The sequence below is a fragment of the Scardinius erythrophthalmus genome, assembly GCF_964197995.2.
Source record: "Scardinius erythrophthalmus genome assembly, chromosome: 4".
Taxonomy (NCBI): Eukaryota; Metazoa; Chordata; class Actinopteri; order Cypriniformes; family Leuciscidae; genus Scardinius; species Scardinius erythrophthalmus.
The window spans coordinates 50112821-50133664 of NC_138224.1; the positions used below are offsets into that span (position 1 = coordinate 50112821).

The 20844-nt window shown below is 37.0% G+C and overlaps 1 pseudogene across 1 annotated transcript in view; it reads right to left on the minus strand.

Moving 5' to 3' along the window:
* The window catches only part of LOC308689339 (protein NLRC3-like), a 62095-nt pseudogene that overhangs the window by 12613 nt on the left and 28638 nt on the right, over nt 1–20844 (minus strand). The gene's annotated exons all lie outside the window — the stretch shown is intronic.

Genomic DNA, 20844 nt, shown 5'->3' on the forward strand with positions numbered 1-20844 from the left:
AAACATCTGGATCGGAGATATAGAGCAACACATCATCGGCGTATAAGGAAATGGTGTGAACAGCACCAGCTCTCCTAATTCCCTGTATGGCCTGCTCACTACGAATGGCAATTGCCAAGGGTTCAATTACCAATGCAAAAAGCATGAAAGTGACAGTGAGCAGCCTTGTCTAGTGCCACGTTTCAAGGGGAAAATAAAAGACGATACTCCATTGGTCTGGACTGAACATATTGGGGCGGAATATGAACGTGTTGCCAAAACCGAATTTCTGTAGCACACAGAAAAGGTAATCCCATTCCACCCGATGAAAGGCTTTCTCTGCGTCCAGAAGAGCCACTGATGGGTGAGAATTAGAGGAATAAATTATATTCAATGCCCTTCTTATATTATGAGACCGTAGTCTGTTTTGAATAAAACCAGTTTGGTAGTTGTGTATGATTGCCAGTAAAATCAACTCAAGACGCTTTGCAGGCATTTTAGCCAGTATCTTTACATCTATGTTCAAAAGACTGATTAGCCTGTACGAACCACATTCATGAGGGTCTTTGTCTTTTTTCAAAATCATAGAAATACAAGAATGACGAAGGGTTGGAGGCAGCCATTATTAATGGAGTCTAATAACATGTTTAGGAGCAGTGTTTTAAGTGTTTGAGAAAACATCTTTCTGCACAGGGAGCCCATCGAGCCCAGGGGTCTTGCCATTCTGCATACTCTGGATTGCTAGCACTATCTCCTCTGTGGAAAACGGTAATTCTAGCTCTTCTCTCATTGCGTCGGTTATTGTAGTTATGGGCAAAGGTTTTTACATTTTTCCTTTAACTGAAGTGCAAGAAGTTTACTTGGCTTGTCACCATACTCAAAAAAATGCATGTTTAGTCTTTAGCAATAACTTTTCTGCTTGATGAGTTGATAACATTAAAATCAGTTTGAAATTATCTATTTACACAGTCTGAATTTGAAATGACTCGACCCCGAGCTTATGCTTTCAAAGATTTGCAAATTATGGAAGATGAGGTCTCAGGGGTGGTATTTATCTCCAAAAAAAAGATCTAAATGGGTTTTTAATGAATCACAAAATGCTTTATCAAAGAGCAGTAGAGAATTAAATCTCCAAATTCGAGAACCAAACATCTTATCCTGAAACTGTAGAGAAAGTGAAAGTGGAGCATGGTCAGATATAAGAATGCTGCCATATGAACAGGCCCCCACTTTAGACAGCAATTTATTGTCTAAGAAAAAGTAATCACTGCGAGAGTAATATGGTGGACATGAGAGTGGTACATTGCGGGTGTGTATTTGCAGCCTCTTACCGCTAAGAGGCGCTACAATCACAGCCTTTACAAAGTGTCAGTTTATTCTCTCTATTGCATAATCTGCCGCCGCGCCGCGGCTCATTGAGAGCGATTGAAAGCTGGTAGCAGATCAATTCAAATAAAACATTTAAAGAATTCGTAATTACAATACTGAAATTTAATAAATATAATAATGAAAACATTTTCAACATAAAACATTGCAATAGAAAAAATATTAGGCTACATCAATGAGGCTTTGCATGACCATAAGATACTATATCATCAGCATTCAGATGATATAGCTCTGTGGTCAACGCAACAACATGAGCCTCGCGGAGCGATCTGTTTTTCAAAATAGATCGAACAAATCAGAAAAAGACTTTCAATACAGTATTGCTTTCAATTAAAAAAATAAACGACTTCCGGTTATGAGTGCAGAATAGTCGCGCGCTCAGCCTGCTCCCGCAGTTTCATTTTTAATTTTGTTGCCAAACCTTAGAATTTTAATTTATACTGTCAACAAAAGTTTAATAAACTGTTTGTAATTGCTCGGAACACTTCATCATGTCTAAGGCTAAAGGAAAAAACGCAGAAAAAGATAAGGAGAGTTCTTCAACGGCTAGCATTTCCATGGCTGACATTAGCTCACTGCTGGATGAACACACAGAGGCCCTTTCGACTGATTTTAAATCCTCATTCGAGTCTCTTGCATCTACACTGGACAGCATTCATTCCACCATTACTGATCACGGGCAACGCATTGATTCTCTGGAAGTTAACGCCACCTCAGTTGACCAACGGCTTCAGCATCTCGAGGGCGCCTACTCCGCTTTGCAGAAAGACAACGAGTTGCTCAAGCTCAAAGTAGCTGATTTGGAGGGATGTAGCAGACGTCAAAACATTCGGATTATAGGCCTACCTGAATCGATTGAAGGTCCTCGTCCATCAACGTTCTTTTCTCAACTACTTGTTGATGTTCTTGGTACGGAGGTCCTCACTTCGCCCCCTGAGTTAGATCGTGCGCACTGGAGCCTCGCTCCTAAGCCGGCTCTGGGAGGAAGACCACGGCCTGTTAACTTGCGTTTCCACGAATTCCAGGTTAAAGACGTTGTAATTCGCGAGGCTCGTAAACGGGGTGTCCTGCTTTATAAAGGCCATACGATTCGTCTGTTTGACGACTACAGCCCCGACGTGGTGAAGCAGCACGCCGAGTACAGAGGTCCCATGACTGAGCTATACAAGCGCGGGTTCAAGCCGGCTCTTCTTTACCCGGCCAGACTGCGCATCACTCTACCCAACCGAGATAAAACATGGCTCCAGTCCGCTTCAGATGCTGTTAAATTCATCCAGGACCAGGACTTAACCCCCTGAGGTCAGCGGTATCGCCGGCGATACCAGCTCACTTTTTTTCAGTTCAGTTCAAAAGAAATTAATTTTGCTCTGTGGACTTTGATATTACAAGCAAGTTTCATACATCAATCGATTCTGTTAAATGTGTATTATTTTTGTGTATACTCACAATAAAAACAAAGTGTTGTGCTTTTTGCCAAATAAAGAAAAATAAACGTGATGCGAGTTCTGCCTTCTATCTGCCAGTGTAGTCCATTCTGAAACGCATCCGAAAATGAACTATAACTCAGCGAATACTCAGTCAAACAGGCATTCAGACACACAGGCATGAACCTTGAATTCTCTTCTTTTTAATGAAGTAATTTATATAAAAAACAAATATTCTCATCTTGTGAAATCTGTATTAAAAGAGAGCGATTCCAGTCGACCTCATTAGAGCTAATTCAAATGTAATGTGACTCCGCCCACGGAGAGCGCGTGCTATTCAAACGCAAATGGCTGAGGTAATCCGCGCAATCCTGTAAACGCCCCCTGTATCAGCTCGAGACAACCAAAACACAAGTTTATTCAGAACATTACTTGTTTACAACACAGCGCTGTGAGGAATAATGAGGAATACGAGCTGAGGAATACTAGTAAGTTTTTCCTTCTCGGGTTTCTGTTTATGAATGAATGAATGGCATAGATGCGCGCTGTTTACCACAGCTGGCAAAAAAACAATATTACGTGACAGTTCTCCATTATGGACGCGAGCGCTCTAAAACTTTCACAGAGACCTCAAAACAGAAAGTACAAATTCTTTCTTTAAAACGAATTTCGTTTTGTATCAATTGTATCTTAATTTTAATAATTTTTTCATTAACAAATTTCCTGGATTTAAAGTAAATATGGGCTAGCAATCACAACATAAGGTGCTTGAACTGGAGATCATCATGAATCATGAGCCTACTCGCCTCACATGTCTAAAAAATGTGAAATATATTTACAGAAAGCTGTTTCTAAACAAAACCATCCAAAACAAAAAAACTATAGCCTAATAAATGTGCATTTATCCGGTGCGTTCACTAACCTACAGCAAAGATCGCGAGTCAAAAGCCTATCGTCAACGAATGATGATTTTTTTAGCAAACCGTATTGCTATACTGAGATGGGTAAAAATCAACTGAAATATGTTGAAATAAAATGTAGGCTATTTGTATAAGCAACGCAAACTGCAAATTAACATTTATATGCCCTAATATTTCATGAAAACAACGTTACAGTCAGGCGAAATATGAAAGACAACATTTTGTTTAGTATATTTGGGTACAGTTTTTACTGTAGAATATACTGCCTCGTCAAATAAGCTTTTGTTTAGCAATTTCTATATATAAAATAGCCTACTATTTTTGTCAAAAATAAAGTCATCAACTAAGATGTTAGCTGTAATGAATACATAGATAAAATGTAGGCCTATAATGTTTTTGTTTTTTTTATAAAGAAAGAGTACACTTGAAATATTGTTGAAATTGTAATTATTGTTGTAATTGTAACCTTTTTAATAAAATAGCAAAACATATTTACAAGATAGATGTAAGCAAAATCTTAAATGGTCAATATAAGTCTTCTTCTAAATATCCTTTGTCCTTGCATTGTGGCTCAGCCAGTTTCACACCTGTGTGAATGGCTAATTATGCAGAGTCATTATGCAGAGTGGGATGGGACATTGTAATTTCAGGTGTAAACCACTCCTCGTTCACGCCCCCTCGCATATTGGCTTTGCAAGCAAAACCTGTTTTACATCAATTTAAATCAATGTATGGTTTTATGTGAACAATAAAGCAAGACTATTTTCACATAATTTTGAAGAAAAAATTCTAGACGAGGACATCCATTAGTCAAAAGTCTTATTGACACATATTTACTATGTGTTTTGAGGCCTTATTTCAGAAATTTTAGTTTTTAGTTTTTTCAATATCCATGCATAAACATTATTCTCTCAAAAATGAAAAAATTTACATTCACGTGGCTCACATATTATTGTAGCCCTGTTTGTGCTTTATAGAGTGAATTTACACCTTTGCCATTAATATGTTTATAAGCAACTGAAAAAAGCACAAATGTCAGGGCATGTCAGAACATCTCAAGGGCCCCAAAAACAGCCCAGACTCCAGAGGGTTAAACAAGAACTCGTAAGCTAGCAAATTGGAACTTTCGGTTTGCGACTGATGTTGCTAAAACGGTGCAGAGCTTTTTCCTACCTTATTACGGACGGTAAATGCATGTTACGTTTTTTTTATGCACATAGGTAATATAGGGTATGTATATATATTTTTTATTTTTTTATACAAGTCTTGAGTATTTAGTTTCTTATAACATGCATATTTGTACCGTACACCGGCTTTAAGGTGAATGCTGTTTTGGTATATTTTCTGTTGAATATATATGACCTCGCGGGTCTTATAAGTCCAGGCCTTGTTTCTTTCAATGTGTTTTATTCGAGTTGTTTGATATGGTTTAACTTGTTCTCTTATGGTTTAATTGCACTTGTTTGTGGGGGCAGTGCGATTGTTTCAGGGAAGTAGTAATATTCACTGATTGTTGTATCAGAGGTGTGTTCGTTGCTGTTTTTGTTCTCTACAGCATCCGGGTTGGGGTTAGTATGTTTTTGTGTATGGTTTGGTTTTTTGTGCTCTGTGTGTGTGTGTGTTTTCCCTCTTTTTTTCTTTTTTCTTTAATTTTGTGTGCTGCTTGCTCCTCCCTTTCTTCTGCTGCTGTGAATCTGTCTTGGATGCAGATTTGTTGGATTATATCACCTCTAACATATCCTTTCTATGTTAAACTGTAATGCCAAGTTGGCTTCTAGTGGTGGGTTGAGGTTTGTCAGCTGGAATGTGAAGGGGCTTAATTCACCTGTTAACCCTCAGAGGTCGGAGATCACGCCGGCGTGATCTGCTCGCTTTTTTCCTTATGAGTTGAATTGAGACCCCAAATACTCTTTTGACTTTGATTTTATAAAACAAGTTTCATACATCAATCGATTCTGTTAAATGTGTATTATTTTTGTGTATACTCACAATAAAAACAAAATGTTGTGCTTTTTGCCAAATAAAGAAAAATAATCACGAAGCGAGTTCTGCCTTCTCTCTGTCTGTGTAGTCCATTCTGAAACGCGTCCGAAAATGAATCATAACTCAGCAAATACTTCTCACACAGGCACGTGAGATATGTCTTTATGAAGCTTGAAATCTCCTCTTTTAAATGAAGTAATTTATATAAAAAAACAAATGTTTTTAACTCATGTAATCCCTTTGAAAGCAAGGAGAGGTACCGTTTTTCCTTCTCCCTTCATTATCTCTAAATGAGCTGCAGCCGCCCCGCCCCCGGCGCGATTCACATGTAAATAGTTTACCTGATCTAGTATGCATCGCATACGCCCCCCGATCAATGCCATAAAAACACAGTTTGTTCATCAGACTTCAGACTGATAGTTCATCGCGTTTTGAGTATGACACGCTTCTCCGGTAATAAAGACTCCCTTCAGATGATTCTGGACAGCGAGGAAGAATGCACCTTTTCCTCAGAGGACGAACGGCAGCATTTTGAAGAGCGAATTCCGCCGAGAACACAATTTCGGAGTAAGTTTTACTTAAAAGTCTTTTGTCTTTTATTTTTCGTGTTCGCATTTATGAGGAAAAAACAATATTACGTGACAGTTCTCCATTATGGACGCGAGCGCTCTAAAAAAAGCACTAAAAGACTTTCAAACTTTCACAGAGACCTCAAAACAGAAAGTACAAATCCTTTCTTTAAAACGAATTTCGTTTTGTATCAATTGTATCTTAATTTTAATAATTTTTTCATTAACAAATTTCCTGGATTTAAAGTAAATATAGGCTAGCAATCACAACATAAGGTGCTTGAACTGGAGATCATCATAAACCAGACCGTATAGCCTACTCGCCTCACATGTCTAAAAAATGTGAAATATATTTACAGAAAGCTGGTTCTAAACAAACCATCCAAAACACTAGCCTACTGCGAAGATCGCGAGTCAATAGCCTATCGTCAACTTCATCTTTGCCAGAAGTTAAATTTAAATCGCGTGTGTGAATGAATGATGATGTTTTAGCAAACTGTATTGCTACTGAGATGAGTAAAAATCGACTGAAATATGAATACATAGATAAAATGTAGGCCTATAATCATTTTTTTTTTTTACAAAGAAAGAGTACACTTGAAATATTGTTGAAATTGTAATTATTGTTGTAATTGTAACCTTTTTAATAAAATAGCAAAACATATTTACAAGATAGATGTAAGCAAAATCTTAAATGGTCAATATAAGTCTTCTAAATATATCTGTTGTCCTTGTATTGTGGCTCAGTCAGTTTCACACCTGAGTGAATGGCTCATCATTATGCAAAGTGGGTGGGACACTGTAATCTAAGGTGTAAACTACTCCTCCCCCTCGCATATTGGCTTTCCAAGCAAAACCTGTTTTACATCAATTTAAATCAATGTATGGTTTTATGTGAACGATAAAGCAAGACTATTTTCACATAATTTTGAAGAAAAAACACTAGGCGAGGACATCCATTAGTCAAAAGTCTTATTGACACATATTTACTATGTGTTTTGTGGCCTTATTTCAGAATGTTTATTTTTTATTTTTTTCAATAACCACGCATAAACATTATTCTCTCAAAAATGAAAACATGTACATACACATGGCTCACATATTATGGTAGCCCTGTTTGTGCTTTATAGAGTGAATTTACACCTTTGCCATTAATATGTTTATAAGCAACTGAAAAAAGCACAAATGTCAGGGCATGTCAGAACATCTCAAGGGCCCCAAAAACAGCCCAGACCCCAGAGGGTTAAATGCAATAAAGTGTTTGATCACTTAAAACATTTAAACGCTAGAATTGCTTTTTTGCAGGAAACCCACCTTAAACCATCTGATCATCTTAAACTTCGTAGAGGTTGGGTAGGCCAGCTCTACCAAGTAAGCTCTTTTCAAGTAAGGTTCATGGGGCTGCAATATTAGTGCATAGGTCAGTACCTTTATCTGTCTCTAAAATCATATCGGATACCAATGGTCGCTTTATTATTGTTACAGGTAAAATTTTTGGCATTTCTCTGACGCTAGCTAATGTTTACGGTCCAAACTGGGATAATGAGGATTTCTATAAAAAAATTTTTTTTTTCAATTCCTGATATAGTGTCTAGTCAACTTATTCTCGGTGGAGACTTTAATTGCTGTCTGGACCCCTCACTCGATCGCTCATCCACTAAGCCCATCGCTCAATCTAAATCATCTAAAGTTATTCAACTGTTTATGGAGCAGTGTGCTGTCTCGGATGTATGGCGCTTCTTCAATCCCAATGATAAGCAGTTTTCTTTTTTTTCTCCCGTACATGGTACTTTTACTCGAATTGACCTCTTTCTCATTGACAACAAGCTGCTTTCTTCTGTTAACAATTGTTTCTATACTCCTATAGTTATTTCAGATCATGCTACTATCATAGTTGATTTCTCATTTCCTGGTGTGTCCTTTACGCGATCCCCGTGGCATTTTAACTCGTTTCTTCTTACTGACCCGGATTTCATAAAAAACATTGATGGTCGCATTGATCTTTTCATTTCCACTAATGTTAATTCTGACGTGTCAGCGTCAACAATTTGGGAGGCATGCAAAGCTTATTTACGTGGAGAGATAATTTCTTTCTCTGCCTTTCGGAAAAAAAAACACTGTTGAAAGGAGTATCTCTATCTCCAGGGAATTGGCTGAACTGCAGTCCAGATGCGAGGATGCACCTGAACCCGAACTTTTAAAATAATTGCTTACTAAAAAGTCTGAATTTGATATATTGGCTTCCGACGGTGCAATAGAAGCATTACTTAAGTCTCGTCATAGCTATTATGAATCTGGTGATAAGCCAGGCAAAATATTGGCTCACCAAATCCGACAATCTACCTCGGCTCAACATATCTTAAAAATTAATACTGTCAATGGCACAACTATTTACCCTCAAACTATTAATGACCAATTCAGGAATTTTTATGCCTTGTTATACACTTCTGAGTGTTCATCTGATGAGGCTCAGTTGGATAGTTTCCTTGGGCCCCTAAACATTCCTTCCATTGACCCTGAGACATCTTCTAGGATGGATGAGCTTTTTACGGTAGACGAATTTAAAGATGCGTTACACTCCAGGCAGAATGGGAAATGTCCGGGGCCTGATGGTTTTCCTATTGAATTTTTTAAAGCCTTTACAGATAAACTTTCCCCACTACTGTTAAATATGTTTAACGAATCTTTACAATGCGGCATACTCCCTCCTACTTTAAGACAGGCCACCATTTCACTCTTATTGAAGAAAGGCAAGGATCCACTTCTCTGTAGTAACTATCGCCCTATTTCTTTATTATATGCGGATGTTAAAATATTAGCTAAAATGTTGGCAAGGCGTCTAGAGGCTGTTTTTCCTTCAATCATTTCTACAGACCAAACTGGGTTTGTCAAGGGAAAGGCACTCTTTTCACAATTTCAGGCGTCTATTTGACATATTGTACTCTCCCTCAACTTCTACCACCCCTGAGCTGGTTATTTCAATGGATGCAGAGAAGGCATTTGATCGTGTGGAGTGGCCTTATTTGTTTCATACATTAAAAAAGTTTGGATTTGGCTGTAAATTTATCTCGTGGATTAAACTTCTTTATGCTTCTCCTTTGGCCCGTGTCCGCACAAACAATGATTACTCCGATTATTTTCCCCTTGGACGTGGTTCTCGGCAGGGCTATCCCCTTTCCCCCTTATTGTTCGCCATCACTATTGAACCGTTGGCAGCGGCCCTTATATCTAGTCAAATGATGGGCATTATAAGAGGGGGGCGCTGTGCACAAACTGTCTTTATACGCTGATGACCTTTTACTTTTCGTCTCTGATCCAGACAGATTTATACCCCACGTTTTAGATCTACTGAAGGAATTTGGACAGGTTTCAGGGTATAAACTGAATCTTCATAAGAGTGAACTCTTGCCCATAAATTCCGCAGCCATAGCTTACCCTCTTTCAAAATTGCCATTTAAGACATCATTAAATCAATTCAACTATTTGGGCATCTGCGTAACTAAGAACTACTCTGACCTGTTTAACTGTAATTTCTCTCCTCTGTTGGATCGATTGACCGAAGATCTTCATCGTTGGTCTCTATTGCCTCTTTCTCTTGCGGGTAGGATAAATTGTATTAAAATGAATGTACTGCCTAAATTTCTGTATCTTTTTCAATGCATACCGGTTTTTATTCCAAAGCGTTTCTTTCACTCTTTAGATAGCACTATTTCTCAATTTATTTGGAATGGCAAAACTCCAAGAATACAGAAAGGCATTTTACAAAAAACTAAGGAGCTCTGGGGGGTTTAGCCCTGCCTAACTTCTTGTTTTATTACTGGGCTGCAAATGTTCGTAATATGTTATTCTGAGGCTGTTCCAACGATCAGTCTCAACCATGGTTAAGGATCACTTCGCTTACGTCTCTTTTGTGTCTTCCTCTCTCGTTATCACCTTTAACCTTCTCCAGTAATGTTATAGTTAAAAATTGTCTAAGAGCTGGCATCAACTCAGGCGGCATTTTACTTTACAGTCAACACCTCTTCTATGCCCTGTTCATTCTAACCCCCTCTTTCTTCCCTCTCTCATTGATAAGGCTTTTGCAGCCTGGGTGGACCACAGGATCATTTCCATTAAACATCTTTATATTGACGGAACATTCGCTTCTTTTGAACAATTGACTCAAATTTTTAACTTACCAAGGTTTCACTTTTTCAGATACTTGCAAGTCCGTGACTTTGTCCGTAAGCATTTTCTGAGATTCCCCTCGATCCCACCCTCCACCATTGTCGATACCATATCAAAAATCAATCCTTATCAAAGAGGAGCCATCTCCACGATTTATAATACCTTTTTCACATGTTGCCCTTTGGATTCTGATAGTCTGCGGATTACCTGGGCTAGGGATCTTAATATAGAGATAGAGACAGAAACATGGCATTCGATTTTGAAACGTGTTCACACGTCATCTGTTTGTGCTCGCCACAGTGTTTTACAGTGTAAAGTGGTCCACAGGGTACATTGGTCTAAAAGTAAATTAGCCCGTATGTTCCCTGACATTGATCCAAGCTGCGACAAGTGTCAGCTAGAACTGGCTAATCTAACTCATATGTTCTGGACTTGTCCTGCTTTATCTGTTTTCTGGGAGTCGGTCTTTGACTCACTTTCCGCTATTACTTCTGTCAATATCCATCCCTCTCCGCTAATTGGCTTGTTTGGAATTTTACCTCCTAATTACTCATTGCCGTCTCATTTCGCTGAGTTGGTAGCTTTTCTTACAACACTAGTGAGACGTTGTATTTTGATGAACTGGAAGGGTCCTCGAGTCCCTTCTCATACTCGGTGGATAAAAGATGCCTTATTTTTTGTTAAATTGGAAAAAATTAAACACTGCCTTCGTGGTTCCATGATTAAATTTTAAAGAATTTGGTTACCCTTTTTTGAGCATGTTAAATCTCTGCAGCTGGATGCAGTCTCAATTGACTGAGTGACCGCCCAACCCTGAACTTTCAGTGGTTTTTCAGTTTGCAACTGGTATTATCGTTAGCAGCACACATTATTTTCTAAGTTTTGAGGTTACTCAACTTTACTTGCTGGACCTAGTTAAGGCTGACCTTGTCCTATTTCTGTATTATGACATAAAGCTCTGTTATATATTATATACTATACTAAACCTGTTAGTACTGTGAGGGATTTTGTGTTTAATGTTTTTTTTTTTGTCTGTTTTTTTTTTTGTGCTTTTTATTATATTATTATTATTAATTTTAGTTTTTATATTGATTGTTTGTCTTTGGTATTGTGAAAAATTCAACAAATAAACCATATATAAAAAAATTAACAATGAAAATGTAAAATAAAAAAAAAATAATTAAGTTTGAAAACCCATCGAACATTTCAAGGTTTAAATGAAGTGTCGGGACAGTTAATTTATTTAAAACAGGGTTGCATCAAGTTTAAAGTTTATTCCCTTTGCGATGCAAAATAAGAAACACAGAATCTTATTCTTGCAACATTTAAAATTTCTATTGTCAAAGAAATTGCAGCTAAGTTAAAAAAATTAAAACGGTACAAAACGAAAAAAGTTAAAGCTAAATAAATTAAGAACAGGCGTTTTTCTTTGCCTCTCTCTCTCTCGCTGGATCTCTTTTTAGTACGTTTATTTTGTCTCCCTCACTGCGCGCGCCGGGTCTTTCTCGAAATTAAACATTTCAGGGTAAAAATACACCATACAGCTGATAATACTGTATATGTCGCTGCGTGTCATCCACACAAATCACGAAAGAAAAAACTGTAACAAATAGCCTTTGTTGCTTCAAAGACGCAGCATGCCTTGCTGAATTCACCAAAACGAGGTTGATCGCGAATTAAAGAGCTCTGTATCTGCTAAATTGAAATTGTGTGTGGAAAACCTTTAAATACAATAAATAAAACTACAATATTTATAATTTAATAAGATATAGGGCCTGCTTATGGACTTTTGGAGATTTTGATATTTATCCTTAAAAGAATTTTGCCTTTTCCTGCTCTTCAGGCTGGCTATCCGACACGCTCCATATGAAAGACGAAACATTAACACCTCTTGTCCTGCACTCCCACTAAAGCAACTATACGCTCAGTTCTGCCTTCTCCAACCCCCCCACAGGCTATAGTTTGAGATTAACTTAAAACAAAGAGAAGTCGCAATTCACACTTAAATCGCTAAAAGGCTATTTCTGTCATAAATGTTTATTACAATATATTTAATTATTTAAATAATTTAAGAATTAAAACGCTACTTCGGTTTGGGCCAGCTTTTTCAACGCAAAACTAAATACAATCTTCAAACGCATGTTCATTTGTTGTCATGAACAAAATGTTCAACTCAATATTAAATTCCACAGGATCTTTGAACCCTTACAACCAGGGTGCGATTTGTGAATACATTTTTTTTATTTTATTTTTTTATTCAAATAAATCTTGAACCACAGTGCTTCGTGCTACTGTTACACTAAATAAAATTTATAGAATAATTATGAACTTAAATGAAACAATATCGCAACATTGACAAATACATTTATTTGATCTGTTTTTACAATTTAATTCAGGGCGATTTAGTCTACATTTAATTAGCGCGAGATTTTCACCCTTTCCTTGTCCTTTCCTCATTGTGAAGTGCTCACATGATAGCTAAAAATGTTTGAGTAGATCCTCTTCCTCTCAGGTTTCATATGGATTACATAATCAAGCTTTAGACATAGCCGATTTCTTATCGTGACTGAGCTGAGGCAAGTGGCGTTCGGTTCATTTTTGTGACGCGCAGTTCCCGGAGACAGAGACGACCGACAAACTGTTGTCGTTAGCCTAATATGAATAAAGGTTTACAGTTTTTAATGATGTAGGCTACTCTACTCTTATCTGTATGACCGAAAAATTATAGAGTAGCCTATTAAGTTATTTTAGCTTTTATGAGAAAAATTAATCCAATGAACGCACCGCCATGTTTGTCGAACACTAATTCAACATCCCAGAATAAAACCCGACTTCAGAACAATGCATAGCGCCACTCGTCGTGGTATGCCAAAATTATAAACTGCAATATTTAATTCAAAACAATCTCAAAACGCTTTGTGACATTTTGAAAAGCCGTGCATGCATTAAGGCCACTGAACCATGAACGTAACAGAATACTGGTTCTGATTTTGTTTGTCGTTTAAACGTGCCTGTTGCATATCTTTATTTTATATATTTAATATGGTCTATTGAATTAGCATTGATATATATATATATATATATATATATATTAGGGCTGTCAAATGATTAATCACGATTAATCGCACCAAAATAAAAGTTTGTGTTCACATAATAATATATGTGTGTGTACTGTGCATAATTATTTTGTATATATAAATACACACACATGCATGTAAATATTTAAGAAAAATTTGTTATTTATATATAAAATATTTATATTTATTTAAATATTCAAATTATATATAATATATATACAGTATATTTAAGCAAATATTTCTTAAATAATAATAAATATTTGCTTAAATATAATTTAATATAAAAATATATATAAAATAAATATATTTTTATATATTTATAGGGCTGATTTATATAAAATATAAAAAATAAATTTAGAATGATAAACTTGTCCAATACATTTCTTACAAAGTCTGGCATGATCTGAGTTTTTTTGAGACCCATGAAGTGGATCTTCTTGCTAAAAAACAATACGAGTATTTAAATGTTCTAAATGTGACATCATCTTGCTGTGTTTGGTTACATTGTTTAAACCTTTGAAATTCCAACTGGTAAAGTGAACACATGAACCACCTGACTGAGCACTGAGTGAGCTAGTGGACATTAGTTACAACAACAACAAAAAGACTAATGATGAAAACATGAATAATGGGACTTTCTTCTGAGATTATGTGAAAGGACAAAGAAAACGCAAAAGGAAAGGAAAAAAACATGTACTACATTAGTACGAACATTACCCATTATCACACAACACAAACTTTCTCTCTGCTGAACTTTCGGAGAGAGCTCCGTAACAAATTGTAAATGCATTCAGAAATAGAGAACAAACCCACAGTTCACAGACTGCATATGAAATTGTAATTAATCAAATAAAAGTCAAAGTTTCATGGTCAGTAAATGTTCATAATGCAAAACGTCAATAGAGTCTGATACGACGTAGATCTATAATGACATGACCAATCAGGGTTTATCCCGAAAAGTTCCGGGAAGTATGATGTCATGAGTGAGAGGGCTTGGACGTTTCAACATTCTTGGGAATACCTAATATACGGAGGTTCTCTACCGTTGTAGGCGTCATCTTAAAGTATTAAGGCAATTCATTGTTCCCGTTGACTATTGAAAATAAATTACATTTACGGAGCAGCTCCTGGACGTGCCTCACTCACTCAACTGCATGCCGGAAATAAAATATCTTCAAATTTAAAATAACAAAAGCTTTTATTTTAGCTGAAAACTTCAGGGAGCTTATTACAATAAAACACAAATGACACACCTTTGTTTACTTAAAGGGATAGTTTGGCCAAAAATGATATTAAACCCATGATTTACTCACCCTCAAGCCTTTCGAGATGCATATGTCAATCATTTTTCAGACAAACACATTTTCAGTTATTTTAGAAAATGTCGTAGTTATTTCAGTGGTTATAATGTCAAGTTATGGGGTCCACCTCCTTCAAGTCCCAAAAATGTGCATGCATCCTTCACAACAGTGATTCCATTACTTTATCATCAGCCTTCTACATTCAGCCCTCACAGTCTAGCTCTAACCTTGGTCCTCACAGTCAGAATGTATATTTATATGAATACATCACAACCTTCACAATTTGATATTCATACTAAGCCATATCCTGTTGTCTTAAAAATGCATTGTTTAAAAATCCAGGCCAACTGATAAGTTACTCTGTTTCAGTTAGTTGCCAGTTAGTGTGGTGTTAATTTTGAACCCTGGCTGATGCTGGGTACACACCAAAAGATAATCGGGCTGATTTTGGGCTAATTTCCCCCCTTTCGACAATCCTAGCTATGTCCTGATTATCTTGATGGTTCTACAGATTATTTTATCAGATTTTCCCTTGGTGTGAGGTGTGTTAAGAGTGTCCGAACCTGCTCGGAAGAACGTTGGAGCCGCCCGATCAGAAATCCTGATGTGTGAGGGGAACCCAGAGGACAAACACGCACACGCTCTGGAGATTATCACGTGAAATGAAACAATATCCAATCAGAAAGCGAGATGATGGAAGACAGAAGCTTAACAAACGCAGTCATGGCGCAGCACAAAGTGAAATTGAAGTGGACAGCAGAGATGGAGAGAGGGGGAAAAAAACGTTTCTTTTTGTCCCGTGAATTTTCTGTAAAAATCACTCCAAACACTATCATCGCAATTTGTTCCTGCATCATTCTGAAGTCTTGCGAGATTTGGTGAGATTTCCTGTGTTCACAGTCGAGACTCTGGTTGAAAATCTGTTTGTGTGGTGTGCTGTCTTTGTCACATCACGGCACACCACACACTATAGGAGCAAAACGCTTAAATCTAGGATTTTTTGTCCGCATGTTTGTGGTCTATCACATTTTGAAAATCTTATAAGTTGTAAAAAATATTTTGGTGTGTACCCAGCATGAGATGCTAACTGTGTCCTGTGCACAGCCACTAGATGGCGGTGCTAGCTTGTTCAGTGCTGTCGGAAGCAAATCATGCATGAAATAGAAGTGTTCTACACTTTTAGTAACTTGCAAATTCAATCTTCATACAGTCCATTCCCTTCCCCTCACCTCAAACAATATTTTTCTTAAACTTATGCAGTCCATGTGGGTCATATGTCTATATAAATATGGAACAATATCACATTCCTGCAAATGTTTTGTCTCTTGGGGTGCTAAGCGGCCACTTACCACCCTTATTGTTTAACCCCCTGAGGTTGGCTATCGCGCCGGCGCGATAGGCTCGTTTTTTTTCCTTATCAGTGCAAACAAAATCAAAATTCTAATATTAATTTTTATCTTATATGCTTGTGTTGTACATCATTCAAAACTGTTAAATGTCTTCTTTTATTTGTGTACACTCATAATAAAAACAAAATGTTGTGTTTTTCGTAAAACAAAGAAAATAAACATGATGCGCGTTCTGCCGTCTCTCTCAATGTGAAACTCATTCTGAAACGCAACAGAAAATGACCTGTAACTCAGCGAATGTTTGTCACACAGACTTGAAACACATGTCTATACAACGCTTGGAATCTCTATTTTTAAAGTTTGTAAATTATATAAAAAACAAATATTCTGTTTTTAAGTAATCCATACGAAAGAAGCGGCATGTACAGTTTCTCAAACGCGTCCTCATTAAATTTAATTTGAACACGCCCAGGCGCGCACGAGCGATTGACATGCAAATGATCCATGCGGAGAAACGCAGACCTGTAAATCACCTCAAAACAAAGAAGCAGAGACTTCGTAACTTACTCCTTACTGTGTTTGAAAGACGCGCCAGAGCTTACATTGGATTTAGGCTACCTCAGAAGAAGAAGAACGCGATTTGAAGACAAGAAAGATTTAAGGTAAGAAATTTTTACATATTAGTTTGTTATTGTTGCATAAATGTCACATTGCAGTTGAACTGTTGCTAGATATATGGGGAATATTATAATATTTAGACCCCTGTTTACTGTTGAGCCTACTGTGTTTGTGGATATCTGGTCAAACGTAGATATGTATGGTAACCATAATGTTTTATATTTGAGCGCGATCGCGTTTGAATGTATCAGATTTTGCAGCGCGATCGCGTTTGAATGTATCATTTGAAAATTTGAAAAGCAAAACACGCCAAACGGCTTCATGTTTTTACTATTATCTCATTTCATATCATCATAACGAATCGAAAAAATTTTAAGTAACATGATAATCAATATATTTTTCTCTAGCTTGGTTGTTACTGAAATATTTTGAAAGATTTATACTGCTATCTATTGTTATTATTATTTTACCCAGCACTGTGCATAGCTTATGCCTACAAGGCACAACAAACCTGGTGTTCATTATATAATATATATTTGGAAACATTTGTGTGTGTGTGTGTGTATTTTGTGAATTTTAAAAAGCAATTTTAACCAGACAAATCTAATTTTTATTTGCAAAATCGTGCAGGCCTTTCTCTTGATATCAGTATGTTCACTTTTTTTTCAGGGCCCAGATGCCACTGAGTCCTGCCGACTTCAACATTCACATGAGTCTCTGGAACATGAACATGGTAAAGTGAAAATCAAACACCTTGGAAATGAAAGGTATGTACAATGTTTTTAGGAATGGCACAAAGGTCTGTCTTTGAAGGGTTTTTTGGCATTTGTTGTGTATCTTTGGATTATGTTGTGTTGTAAATAAATCCAAACAATTTAAAAGCCATTCTTTTTTAAATCTCCTCATTTACAGTATTGTGCAAGGTTGCTCAGAATGACAGGGCTATTAGGAGCTATATTAGGATAGCTCCTAATAGGGCCGTTTGGGAGGTTCTTTGTCTTTCTCAGGTGAGAAAAGCTTACATATTAATGAGGTCCCGCATAAGGCTTTTTCACACAAAACACGTTGTAACATTTTTAAATCAATATATAATCTTATCTGAATGAGCAGTCAGGGTGATTTTCACATAGTTTTGCAGCAAATATTCTAGGCTACGTGATACAATTTTCAAAAGTCTTGTGAAGAAATAATCAGTATGGGTTTCATGGCCTTATTTCAGTGCGAATTTTTTTTTGTATTTTCACAAACCACGCATAAATGTAATTATCTCAAAACTACAAACTTTTACATACATGCTGCTGATATATTATTGTAGCAGAGTTTGTGCTGAATACAGTGTAATTAGACTTTACCCATGAAAATGTCACAAGTAACAGAAATTAGTGATGGGCGGATCAATCCTGAAGTATCGATACTTCGATACTGACGTGGTATCAAAAAGGATCGATCCTCACATAAAAATATCAATCCAAATGGGTGTTTTTTTTATCAGTAATTTTTTATTAATTTAGCACGCAATTCAGTGCGTAAAATAAGCTTCTAAGTGGAAAAATAAGCGAATGTTAGCGGATAATTGTGTAGGATAGAACTTTTTCTCCTAGTCATCTGGATACAAGACGAAACCAATCAATCACAGAGAGCGTTCGATGCTGGTGCTTCACTGAGCTCACAGGCCCAGTGCGTTTGGGAAACGAAGCCTTGCTTAGATGACACAGAGAAACAATCGGGAGTTATTTCGCAATAAACAAACCAAAAGTGTTCATAACGGTTCAAAATGCTGATGTCAGTAAGTTTTTTTTTTAATGAAATTAATATTTTTACTCAACAAGGATCGATGCATTAAATTGATCAAAAGTGACAGTCAAGGGTTTTACACTGTTAAAAAAAATCTACTTCATATAATTTGTTCTTTCAACTTTGTTCATCAAATAATTCTGCATAAAATGTATCATGGTTTCCACAAAAATATGAAACTGTTTTCAACATTGATAATAATAAGAAATGTTTCCTGAGCAGCAAATCAGCATATTAAAATGAAATATCATCATGACTGGAGCAGGCCCGGAGTGGGTAATCGGGAGAATCGGGAGTATTCCCGGTGGGCCGCTTCACTTTTGGGCCGGTCGAGGATTTTTTTATTTTTTTTTTTACATTTCAATGTCACATTAGTTACATTAGGATACACACGTTCCGCATTCTGCCACCACAGCGCGCAACTCAGCATGGGTTGTACCATGTGAGGGAGTCAGGCCCGGAGTGGGTAATCGGGAGAATCGGGAGTATTCCCGGTGGGCCGCTTCACTTTTGGGCCGGTCGAGGATATTTTTTTTTTTTTTTTTTTACATTTCAATGTCACATTAGTTACATTAGGATACACACGTTCCGCATTCTGCCACCACAGCGCGCAACTCAGCATGGGTTGTACCATGTGAGGGAGTTCTCCCCTCCCCTCCTATAGAAATGGTTGGGTCCATAGCCCGTCTTTTCAAAACGTTTTCTCAGGGAGGCTACCGCGGCTCCGCCGGCGCCTACTGATAGCTGGGCCGGCCGTAACGGTACGCGTCAGGGAGGATGGATGGGAGGAAGAGGCCAGGAGGTAGGCTATGGAAGCTTTGTTTCCGCCACAGAATAAAACATTTTAAAAGATAATTGCGACTTTTTATCTCGAGTTTACATCTCGCAATTCTGACTTTATTTCTCAGAATCTATATAAAGTCAGAATTGCCTGAAATAAAGTCGCAATTGCGTGTTAAAAAGTCAGAATTGTGAGATATAAAGTCAGAATTGCCTGAAATAAAGTTGCAATTGCGTGTTATAAAGAATTGTGAGATATAGAGTCAGAATTGCGTGATATAAAGTCGCAATTGCTTCTTATAAAGTCAGAATTGCAAGATATAAAATCAGAACTGCCTGAAATAAAGACGCAATTGCTTATAAAGTCAGAACTGCAAGATATAGAGTCAGAATTGTGTGATATAAAATCATAAAACGTGTTATAAAGTCACAATTGCAAATTATAAAGTCAGAATTGTGTGAAATAAAGTCGCAATTGCTTATAAAGTCAGAACTGCAAGATATAAAGTCAGAATTGTGTGATATAAAGAAGCAATTGCGTGTTATAAAGTCAGAATTGCGAAATATAAAGTCAGAATTGCAAAATATAAAGTCAGAATTGCGAAATATAACGTCAGAATTGCGAAATATAAAGTCAGAATTGCGAAATATAAAGTCAGAATTGCGAAATATAACGTCAGAATTGTGTGAAAAAGTTGCAATTGCTTCTTATGCTTCTTATAAAGTCTAAGTGAATTATTATTTAACCTTTACATTATTTGTTAACCCATGGTATTAATACTAACTACACAATAGTACGAGCTGAACTGTTGCTTCATTTATCCAATTTTAAAAAAGTGCTAATTTGGAATTCCACCATGGAAAAAGTGGGCCGGTCTTGGGCCTGAAACTCCCGGGCTGAAAAGTGGCCCCACTCCGGCCCTGGACTGGAGTAATGATGCCGAAAATTCAGCTTTGATCACATGAATAAATTACAGTTTACTATGGCATAGAAAACAGATAGCCTATGTTAAATTGTAATATTACAGTTTTTACTGTATTTTTGATCAAACAAATGCAGAAGAGAATTAAAAATCTTACAGACCCCAAATTTTTGAACAGTAGGCTAGTACTTGTAGGCTAGTACTGTAATTAGGGTCGTTTTGTAAAAGTCACTGACTAATTACAGGCGAGTTGAGAGCACAAATCACAAAATATTTAGGCCTAGTAGTCATGAAAACATATTCAGATTTATCATATTAATGATGCATTCACCTCATAAATCATGACACACTGCTCTAGCACAGGAAAGTGCATACAAGTTAAAGTGCATGCTTTTAAAATGAAAAAGTATTGGTATCGGTATCGATATCGGCGATACTGGCCCTGTATTTACTCTGTATCGGATCGGTACCGAAATTTGCAGTATCGCCCATCACTAACAGAAATAACCAGAAATGTCAGAGCATGTCAGAACACCTCCAGAGCCCAGAAAACAGCTCAGACCTCAGAGGGTTA